This window comes from Euphorbia lathyris, chromosome 1 (genome assembly GCF_963576675.1).
Source record: "Euphorbia lathyris chromosome 1, ddEupLath1.1, whole genome shotgun sequence".
NCBI classification, from domain to species: domain Eukaryota; kingdom Viridiplantae; phylum Streptophyta; class Magnoliopsida; order Malpighiales; family Euphorbiaceae; genus Euphorbia; species Euphorbia lathyris.
The window spans coordinates 117,184,383-117,193,579 of NC_088910.1; positions in this window are offsets into that span (position 1 = coordinate 117,184,383).

A 9,197-nucleotide genomic window follows, 5' to 3' on the forward strand; every position below is an offset into this window, starting at 1 on the left:
TTTCCTAAATCAATGAGTTCTAGGTTCCAAAACAGTACATCAAACATACACAAGCACTTCTAAAGGCATGACCAATCAGTTCAAACCAACTAAACATTAATATATATTCAGTAAGTTAAAGAAATCTCCTTATATGCTAAAGGCATGAACTAATTGACAATCTCTTCAGTCAGCCTTCGCATGTAGCATTCTAACTATCCCTGCAAATATTATGTTCAAATAAAAAGAAATCAGAACATCTTCAGCAACCGGCAATGTATTACCCTAGGTTAAAAAAGATAATGACCCAAGAATTTCATCGGTGAATCTAACAATGAATACAATAAAATCAGTATTTAAGCGAGAGATCTAACCCTTTAAATCATAGCTTTGAAAATCCATAGATCCTTATTCCAGTAGCTGAAATCGACATACACAAAAGTAAATCGGATGAGGAAAAGAGAGAGTAAGGACCAATGCCAATCAATAGATACTTACCAGTACCGTGTTTATAGCTCACCCAGTGATTGCATGTCCAAATCAGCCATGGCGATAGAGAGGGATGAAGCTCTTGCGCAACCTAAAATGGGGTTTGGGATTAGATAGAGGGTTTATATATCAGCTGAAAATTTCAGTCAAACAAGAGCGCCTAAAATTTGGGGATTGACCGCGTAAGTGAAATTTCATTTGCCGCTTTTTTGTTTTCGGCAAACAATGACATTCATTTATTATAAGTGTCATCTGTTGAGTAAGTGAAATTTAACGAAAACGCGCATTTTCTTTGGATGACAGGATTATGTAATCGTAATGTCATCTGAGAATCGAGCGCATTTTTTATTTCGCTTTCAGATGACATACAGTTAAAATACTGTCACGAAAAATATTCAGACGACACGAAAACAAATGTCTGTCATGTATCTTGTGTCATGTGAAAGGGAAAATGGCATAATGAATAAAGTGATAAATAGAGCATCGTCTCCACAGGGATTGAGGACCAAATTTTACTAGAAAAACCTTGCAGAACAGGGTGTTCGTGGTGTGTGAATTCTTTATAATGAGAGATATTGAGAAAATGTGACAAAGTCAATGAGTAAACTGATAAAAACGATTACTTGATAATGAATAAAAGGTAGAACAGGTTAGGCACGGCGGAACCGGTTACTTTAATTCCCTAAACATCCTATTTATTCATGAATGGAGTAAAGTGAATTCAAGGTCTCTGTTTCAATGCTCACTTAAGTCAACTCTCGTGTGTTCTTAAGATTCTAAGACTTACTACAACCATAAGCGTCCCTAAGGTTGGGTCTTTCTTGCATTATGATCGAAACAAAATTTCAATAAAGAAAACCCTTGATATAACCTCCTAACATTCCTGCTTCGGGGTTGGGTGTTTGATAGAAAGGTCCGTGAAGATGAAAGCAGTTCCTTATCATTCATCTAACACTAGCATATATGCATAAGCAATGGAATAAAAAGATTCATCAAACACTTCATAAATTAACAACATTCATTCATAAATAGAAAATAGAGAGCTTACATAACCGGCCCTAACTGGCCGAACCAGTTCAAAATGACTACTCACTTATACTACCGAGTGAACATTCTGCTTCCCATCTACAGAGCTCCATCGATGGAGTCATCATCTTCCTCGAGAGCTCTTCTCTCTACAAAAATGTCTATTTTTAGTTCACGAAAAAAGTATCTTTCCTTTCCCCCACTACGTCTATTTAAGGGAGAAAAGATCAAAACGGTACTGAAAGTATACGATAAAAATATTAAAAAACCAAATAAATTGTTCATAAATCCTAGACTACTAGAAGTGGTTAAGATCCTTTTGACCCTTGAACACTCAAGGGTCGAACTTTCTTGTCATCATGCTTCTTTTAACTGCTCTTTTCTGCCTTTCATGCCTACCGCTCCTGCCGTCTGTCAAGTTGCCATCCATCATCAAAAATTGCAGCGTTAGACTGCTGGATCATAGGTTGCTCATCTCCTCATGGTTTGTGCAAAACAGGCTGCTTACAGTCTGTTTGACTTAATCTTTCCTAATCTGCATAAAAACACTTATAAGACCTTCTTTCACGTAATTTAACCCTAAAAACACCCTTAATTCATCATAAATAATATGTTAAATTGTAGTCAAATTCATGCCTAACACTTGTTAGGGTTTTCACCTTCAACAATGGGGAATTCTTATTTCCTACGGATTTAGTCCGTAAAACCCGGGCTTCACTCCTTCTAGTTTAGCTAGAGAAGAAATATCTTTGTAAGTTTATGATTAAAACTTTCAGATAAAACCGATCTGTATCAGTTGGTATCAGAGCCGATCGTTTTCCTTGAACGAAGACTTCTTTCAACTATGGTTCAACCAAGTTCATCTCCAAGATATGAAGAAACCTTCAACAAGGCGTTGGAGAATCTCGAAGCCATCGTGAGAAGGCAACACGCGAGTTGTAAGGAGGATTTTTGGGTGATAAACGAGCTAACGAGGGAGCTTGCGACATCCGTAAAGAGTCTAAAGCAAGAATGCCGAAATAGCTCCCAACCAACTATGGAAGTCCCTCCTAAAGATTCATCACCAATCTTTTCTCCTTTACACATTGAAGAGGTAAATCCCAAACTTCCAAGTTCTCATTTCCAAGTTGTGGATAGTCCTATTGCTAGGAAGAGATTGGATGTTTGTGGTGTTGTTTATAGTGTTGAAGTGGATTTAGATTCTCATTGTGGGTTATTTGATAATGATGTTGTGAATGAGAATGTGGATTCATATGTGGATGAGGAGGAAGGAGTTCTTGTAGGTGAGGATGTTGGGGAAACCCACGTTGCAAGGGGTGCTCCCCATTTGTTTGATAAAATACCCCTCAAGCATAACTTTACTTGTGTGTGTGAGGAAAGTGGGGGTATTACTCTTGAGGAAGGGGAGAGTGACCTTGGGTTTATTAATCTCTTTGGGAAGAATGATGAAATTCCATTATGTGTGGAGATTTATGACTATAGAGATGGGAGAGATGTTGGTGGTTCAACTATAGTTGGGTGTAACATGTCGTTTGGGTCAGGTAGCTATTCAATTGGTTAGCCAGCTTAAACTATAGGCAGAAGTGGAAGGGAACGAAAGGTCGTGGGAAAAGACGGATCGTGGAGGAAGATGGTAGAGTTTACCATGGGGAGGATGAACGTTGAAGCATTGAGTGGAACCAATATGGGGCCGCTTATGAGGAACACGAAGATGGGGTCTACTATAATGATAATGGGCGTCGGTGTGTTGAGTGGGATCGACACGGGGCTCTTTATGAAGATAATGAAGCTAGATTCTATTGTGATGATGAGTTGGAGGATGTTGAACGGAACTACCATGAAGATATCTATGAGTATGATGGAGGTAGGTTCCATCATGATGATGAGTTAGGAAATGTAGAGTGGAACCAAAGAGAAGAAGCTTATGAGGGTGAAGATCGGCTCCGAGACGACTATGGGTCGGGAAATATTGGGTGGAACCGAAATGAAGACACTTATGAGTATGATGAAGGTCGGTTCCGAGATGACTATGAGACAGAAAATGTAGAGTGGGACCGAAATGAAAATGCTTATGATGATGAAGAAAATCGGTTCCAAGATGAGGATGAGTCAGCAAGTGTTGAGTATGAAGACACTTATGAAGTTGATGATGATGGCAATAAGCACAATGTGTATTTGGTGACTAGGGTGCCAATGCCTAGTAAAGAGGAGCATAGCCAACGTCATCGATTATTTAGAACTCAATGCTTAGTTCTTGGGAAGAAGTGTGAGATGGTGATCGACGGAGGAAGCCAAGTGAATATCATTAGTCGGTCCGCTATGAGCAAGTTTGGGTTGGTTCCCGAGCCACATCCTAGACCTTACCGCCTTGGTTGGGTCAACGAGGTGGAAAAACTTCAAGTTACTCATTAGTGTAAAGTTCCTTTCACTATTGGAGCTTATGGGGATGAAGCTATGTGTGATATTATGGAGATGGGTGCTTGTGATGTGCTACTTGGTAGGCCATGGCAATTTGATTGTGATGCCTCACATGCGGGAAGAAGCAACACCTACACCGTACGCAAAGGCAGAATCCGATATGTCCTTACACCTTTAAAGAGTTCTCCTAGTAAGAAAACGGAGGCCACTTTGGAAGATTGTCCAACTCGGGAGTTGAGTGTGAATGGGTGCATTGGTGGAACGAGTGAGACATTGAATCATCTTGACTTGGGTTCCATGGATGAGTTAGCTAGCTACTCTCCTAACGAAGTCAAATCCAAAGAGGAGAATGAAGTTGAGAAAGGGGAGAGCAAAGTTGGGAGTGAGGAAATTGAGCCGATGTCCGAAGGTGACAAGTATGTGTCTTTCAACGAGCCACCTAAAGGGCTTCTTAAAGGGCTTCCACCTTTGAGGAACTACCACGAGACATAGCATGAGATTCGGGAGATAGTGCACCTAGCTCTACAAATGGTGGGTTGAGCTTTAGAGAGGAGGATGAAGGTTGCTCTATGATGTCTATTGATAGCACCAGAATACCTAGCACATACCACATGCAAAAGAATCAAGTCCCTTACTTGGTAAAATCTGAACTTATTCTTTTGTGTTTTGTTGAAGTATATGTGTTGGAATCTTGGTTGTGTATGTTGAGTGAGAACCTTCCCTATGATGAGCCCATGAGAGGTGATCTTGTTGTGAGGGATATGAACTTTATGTTGAGGGAGAACCTTCCCTATGATGGAACCATGAGGGGTGATCTTGTTGTGGGCTTTGGTGACCGTTTGATGAAGGGGAATGGCTTCCCGTGGAATCTAGAGAAGATGGAAGGAGGTCAAGACTTGGTAAATTCGGAACTCACTATGTTGTGCTTTATAGACATGAATGTGTGTGGGTATGTGGTGTGCTTGTTGAGGAAGCATCAACCTTATGAGGAGTCAATAAGAAGCGATCTTGTGATGAAGAGAGTGAGGTTTATGAAGTCTTTGATGAATGGGGAAAGCCACCCGAGAGATATTGAGGAGGTAGGAGAAATTCAAGACTTGGGGAGTAATGGCCAAGTTAGTAAAGTGGCAAGTCTTGAAGTTCCGGGATTGTTAACCCAATGTGAGGGAAGAGCTACTATATGTGTGCTTGGGTTCACTATGATGTGGGTTGACAAATGTCGCCGGGATATTCTGTTTGATGTGGGCCATGGGCAATGAGAGATTGAGCATTGTAGCCGGGTTAGTGGAATGAGTGATAGCAAAGTCCGGGCATATTCAAGTCAAAATCATGTTTGGGTTGTGAAGAGTACTCAAGGGATCGCTCCAATTTGGGTTGATATATGGCACCGAGACATGTCACTTAAGGTTGGCTATGAGTGAGTGGATGTTGAGCCTAGCATCCGGGTTGATGGCGTGAGGTACATTGAGGTCCGGGCATATTCGACTCAAGATCATGTTGGGGGTTTGAAGAATATTTGTGAGGTTGATTCTAATTGGGTTGATATGTGTCGTCGGGGCATTCAATTCGAGGTAGGCCAAGAGCGGAAGAAGATTGTGTTGATTCCTTAAGTTCGTGATGGGGAGATCAAGAGGATCCATGGGTGGTCCGTGCAACCAAATGAGGGACGTTGGAAGATCATCCAAGCATTTATTGGGAAGTGGTTTGACAAGCTTCGCCAAGACATACCATTCGATGTTGGTAGAGCATCCGAGATTGGTGGAGATTGGGAGATGAGTACCACAGAAGATGAAGTCCGGGGTGAGGCACTTGTGGAGATATGGGGAAAAGCTCGTGAGGAGAAGGTCTGCCCGATAATATGCGGAGTGGACTTCTTGAACTCATCTCGGGCAACACCTTGGTTCGATTTGAAAGCTTGGGTCCGTTTAACGAACACGTCTCATCAATATATGGCAAGCAACTTGGGGTCAAGTTCTTTTTAAAAGAGAGTGTATGATGTAGGCATCTTTCCACTAGCAATAACCCCGAAGCCGAGGTATGAGGAGCTTAGTGTCAAAGCTAGTGAGGGCTATTGAGAGCCACCCAAGAAGGAAGGAAGCTGCAAAGAATGAGACCCGGGGAGAGCCAACCGTGAAAGACGAGGACAAAGGCAACCAGTAGAGCACGCGGGGCGTGCCTCCTTGTACGCGGAGCGTGGAAGGTCCTATGTCCGGAGGACAGTTCATGAGTTCATGCATGCGGGGCGTGCCTCCTCATACGCGGGGCGCAGATCAGGCATCCGGGACGAGTTCTACCCAGGAGGTCATCTACGCGGGGCGTAATACTAGAGACACCACGCGTGAACCTCATCAACGAGACGCCCAAGTTCAGGAGGTCAACCACGCGGGGCGTAATACCACAGATGCCACACGTGAACCTCATCAACGAGGCATCCAAGTTCAGGAGGTCAATTACGCGGGGCGTAGTAAGACTCACGCGGGGCGTGTCCCGCCTGGAGCATGCTTCTTCACCAAGTTCTTGTGTTGGGGACCATTTATTGTCTTCCTTATTTACAACCTTGTCTCTCCTTATTTACACCTTTGCCACCCCCTAATTACAACTCTACCACTCTTATATTTACACCCATGCCATCCTTTATTGTGTTAACCCATTTTACCCTTATCTTATTATTCCATTTAGTTATAGTCTTTACCCTTTAGTGTAATTTTGGTAATTAGGTTTAGATGATATAAATTCATCTCTTTGTAATTGTAATCCTTAACTTTTTATCAATCAATATTAAATCTTCTTCAAGAAGCTTATTAGGGTTTTCACCTTCAACAATGGAGAATTCTTATTTCCTACGGATTTAGTCCGTAAAACCCGGGTTTCACTCCTTCTAGTTTAGCTAGAGAAGAAATATCTTTGTAAGTTTACGATTAAAACTTTCAGATAAAACCGATCTGTATCATCATATCAATGAAAATCAAGTTAATTACAAATGCAGTAATATAGAAGTAAGAGATCATCTTTAAAAAAAAAATTATAGAAGTAACAAATGAGATGAAGTTGATTGATTATATTATCTCTAAGTAACAATACAAATTTTAATTATATTTAATTTTCTTAGAAGTTGAATTGGTAAAAAATCTTTGGTCACATTATAATTAAGTTTTACATTGGGTTTTTTTTGTTATTTATGTTTGTGATCTCTTAAAAAATATACTTATTCTTATCGGCATGATAAGTGTATATAACGATAAACATTAATATTTATGTGTTTAAAATACAAATTGTTATAAATCGTTATTTACATGGTACATGTATATATAATGATGAATCTAAAGGTGATGACCTAATTGTTAGAAACAATAAGTGTGCGCTATCCATTCTGGTCATCGGTGAAAATACCAGCATCACAGCTCCCTTTTCTACTACTGGAGCGGTTCCCAATAAGTATTCAACCTTCAACAATAGAGAATCATTGATTTCCTATGGATATAGAACGTAAATACGGGATTAATTTCTTCTAGTTTAGCTAGAGAAGAACTCCCTTTATTCATTTACGGTTAAAATCAATTCATTTGAAACTGATCGCTATCACAAAAATGAAAGAAGATCGAGAGTTGCTAAGTTAAAATAACCTCATTTGGTAGAAAGTGCGCTTCGAAAACTTCTAGGCCCATCATCGAGATACATGAAATTCAAAAGAGTAAAACGAGGCGCTAAATAAATTTGCAGAAATAGGGGGGACATATAATATCACATCATAAAAGATGCTGAAAGTAGAATGACAGTAGGGTGAGACTTTGTAAAGTAGGAAGCGAAGCATTGGTAGTTGGGAGATGGAAATTATTTTCTGAAAAGCTGATAGGCCGAATATTGGGAGTGGAATTAGGCAAATGACTTGTGGAAGTGGGATTAATTACAGTAGGGTGAGACTTTTGTACAGAGCCAAGATTTGGAACTCGGGGAAGAGAAGTGTTTATATTAGTGGTTGGATAATAAGAAAGAGGATTAGTACCTGGTGGAGAGCCGAGCAAAGATGGGAGCGAAGTATTGAGGGGCGAGGTGCTTGCTGGTGGCATACTCGTCGAGGCAGTAGAGAACTGAAAAATTCTTCACGAAATGTGACATGTTTGCAGAAATATATACGAGCAGAGGTAATCTCGAGACAAATATAACCGTTGTGATTTGGTGAGTCTCCCAAATGGACACAAAGATGGGATCAGAAATCAAATTTATGTCGATTATAAGCACGAAGGAGAGGGAACACACCACAACCAAAAACACGTAATTTTTTGAAGTCTGGATTTTTATTAAATACTTTAAAATAAGGCGAGATATTTTGAAGCACATGGGTTGGAAGAAGATTAATTAGACTCATAGTATAATTCCAATATTGCAACGGAATAGATGCATGAGCTTGGAGTGTCAAGCTAGTGTCTACCACATGGCGGATTTTACGTTAAGATATACCATTTTGTTCATGTGTATGTGGACAAGCAATTTTATGAACAATGCCATTTTGAGCAAAAAAGGAACGTAATTTCTGGAATTCTCCACCAAAATCAGAATAAAAATTTCTTAACTTTTGTAGAATAATGACAAACAATCATGGCATAGAATTGAGAAAAAATAGATGCAACATCACTTTTATTTTGGAGAAAGAATATCCAGCTAAGCCTAGTGAATTCATCGAAAAAAATAATAAAATAACGATGTCCTAATACAGACTGAACTGGAGTAGGTCCCCAAACATCAGAATGTATAGACTCCAATATAAAGGTACTTTTGCGAAAAATAGAAGGTAAATTAAACTTAGAAAGCTTGCCCTGTGGACATGAGCAGCACACATAAGTAGACTTGGAGGCTGGAAGGTTGTTTTATGTGATGATTTGTTGAATGGTGCGAGAATGATAGTGACCAAGACGAGCATGCCACTGTGAAAATGGAATCTTCTCACCTACCAATGCTTGCTTCAATGTATTAGGTAGCATGTACAGTCCATCTCTACTCAGGCCTCGCAAGAGGATTTCCTTGCCGACCTGATCCTTTATCAAAAAATGAGAGGGCCAAAATTCAAAGTAACATGAGTTATCACGAGTAATTTTTGGACGGAAAGTAAAGATTTAGTGAGTTTAGGAACAAGCAAAACATCTTTAAGTGTAAATTTATGAACTGTGGAGGTGCGTGAGTGAGAAATTTGCAAACCTTGACCATTACCAAACTGAATGGTATCAAAACCTTGATAAGGTGCATATTGATTCAGATGATGTGCATTGTTTGTCATATGGTGTGTGGCA